Consider the following 2,882-nt stretch of genomic DNA (forward strand, 5'->3'; position numbering starts at 1 on the left):
AATAACAATAACAATAATAATAATAATAATAATAATAATTCATAAAAACAATAACAATAACAATAATAACAACAACAACAACAACAATAATAATAATAATAATAATAATAATAATAATAACAACAACAACAACAACTATAATAATAATAACAATAATAACAACAATAATAACAACAACAATAATAATAATAATAATAATAATAATAATAATTATAACAACAATAATAATAACATCAATAACAATAATAACAACAACAACAACAATAATAATAATAACAATAACAACAATAACAATAATAATAATAATAAGAATAAGAATAATAACAATAAGAATAATAACAATAAGAATAATAACAATAACAATAAGAATAACAATAACAATAATAATAACAATAATAATAATAATAATAACAATAAGAATAAGAATAATAACAATAACAATAACCATAATAATAACAATAATAATATTGGTAAATTTTTGCATATAAATTTAATATCTTTTACCTTTTTAGTTAGTATTTTATTAAATTCAAAACTTTTATCCTTTTTTAATAATTCTGGAATGGTTTTCTTAATTCAGCCAAATTTTGAATATAATCAGAATCGTAATTAAGAATTCCTAGAAAGCTTTGTGTTATGTCGGAAAAAGACGGTTTAAAATTAATTTCAACTTTATAGAGAAAAAATTAATTTTAGAAAAGAAGAATCGTCACTTAATTTTTTAAAAGAAATTAAGAAAACTTAATTTAAAAGACCCTAACAGATTTAAGTCTTAAAAATTCAGAGAAAAATGTACGAGGTTCTTATTTCCACTTTGAGAATGTGTTACGCATTCAAAGTGGCCGCTAACGTGCGGTTATCCGATGATTTGAAAAATTATTTAACTAACTTTTGAAAATTTTAATTTAAAAGGAAACGAAGACTTTAAAAAAAAATTTGGAAAAAATGATCAAATTTAAACATTAAAAATAATATACATGTATAAAAAAAATGTAAAGTTTACCAAAGGTCTAAGTGAAGGTAGAAAATCATCTAAATAGTAAATTAACATGAATTGGTTTATCTTTAGGGGAATCTAATTAAGTTAAAACAAATTAAAATTAATATCTAAGAAAACATAAATAACATAAGTAAATAAATTACTACAACCCGAATTAATATAAATAAATAATAATTAACACATGAAAATATGGCCCCGACATTTAGTTTCTGTACGCCTGGACTAAGTTGTTGGGCTATCTGTGTTTTAGGTCTTAAGCACAATTCCACTGTATATCGTGGCTGTATATATACTGTATATTAGACTGTATATACACTGTATATAGTGTATATATTATTATTTTTGTATATCAAACTATATACCACCTATTTATTTTCTGTATCTGTTATATACCACTGTATATCAGACTGTATTTACACTGTATATCAGTGTATACAATATTGTTTTCTTGCATATCAGTCTGTATTGATACTGTGTATACAACCCAATATCAATATTCAGATCATGAATATTACCTTCCTTTCCATGTATCAACTTGCCAGCAATTCGAGCAAGATGATGAGAGACTCAAAACTCAATGATTTGCAAGGATGGAGTCCAAAGATGAACTCGATTTGATATCGCATGCACCAAAATAAAATTACATAAGCATTTACTTATTTTAAACTAAACCAAAAAATATATCATGATATTTTAAGTTATCAAATTGATGGAGATCCTAGAAGTGACTAACAACATGCATATATGTAGACAAAGGAAAGGAAAGAAGAAAAATATTCAAGTAACTAAAGAACACGGATTTTATATATACACTATACTAGCTCAAATTTTAAAGAAAGAATTAAATCAATTAGGCCATGAAAGTTCTAATTAAATAATAACTTTAAACATATTTTTGTTATCTAAATCATGTTAAAAGAAGAAATTAAAAACATGAAAATCTATATTGTCAAAGAAAATTATTTGGAAAAATAATGAACAAAACTAAGATCTATTATGAAATAATCCTAACACATGATAACTAATTAATCCTAACACATGTTAACTATAAAAAATTTCTATCATTAATCTAATTATTTTTAATATATGCTAACTAAAAAAACAGACTACGAATCAACTAAATATAAAATATGAAATAATTAAATAAAATAAAGATGAGAAAAGATTTTACCTCTTTTTGGGTAGCGAGACTGAAGACGATGAGCGGAAGACAGCTTCATCACCACCTAATAGCTTGACAGAACTCTAATCTACAAAACCAAAAAAAGAAAAAATATTAAAAATTTAGACTCGAACCTTCGTGGGTTCGATGTTATAAGAACACTGTTCTAAGCCTAAATTTCAACTTCAATTTCCTATTTTACTTGAAGAAAAATATAGAGTGAAAGTTAGAAATTTTCACAACTTTTAGGCTGGGGACAAGAGTCGAAAATACTATCCAAGTTAAGAAATTTTTTAATTTTGAGGTGGCTAAAAACCTCTCACTTCTTCTCTCTTCTTAATAAGAATATGAGCCTTTATATAGGCTCCAAAAACTTCAAATTTTCATACAATTTTCGATGTGGGAGATTGAAGATTTTTTTTTTTGGAAAAAATTAAAATTTTCAAAAATGCAAACTATAATTAAACTAACCTAACTAACATTGTATTTAGTTAAAAATAAAATCTTTTTGAGATGATTTTCGAATAACTATATAAATAATAATCAAAGATATAGTTATATAGAAATATGTATATTATATTAAAATTTATAAAATAAAAATAAAAATAGTTAAGAATAAAATAAAAATATCTTTGTTTTTATAAAAGTTAATTATTTCAAAAATGTTCGAAATTGAAAGAAACTCGATAGCTAATTTGCGTTGTGGAGGGTCAAAATTGG

General features: G+C 23.2%; 1 pseudogene; it reads left to right on the forward strand.

Annotated features, from left to right (window-relative positions):
- The window catches only part of LOC129888659 (uncharacterized), a 5,087-nt pseudogene continuing 2,205 nt past the window's right edge, over positions 1 to 2,882 (forward strand).

The sequence above is a fragment of the Solanum dulcamara genome, chromosome 5, assembly GCF_947179165.1.
Source record: "Solanum dulcamara chromosome 5, daSolDulc1.2, whole genome shotgun sequence".
In the NCBI taxonomy this organism is placed as follows: domain Eukaryota; kingdom Viridiplantae; phylum Streptophyta; class Magnoliopsida; order Solanales; family Solanaceae; genus Solanum; species Solanum dulcamara.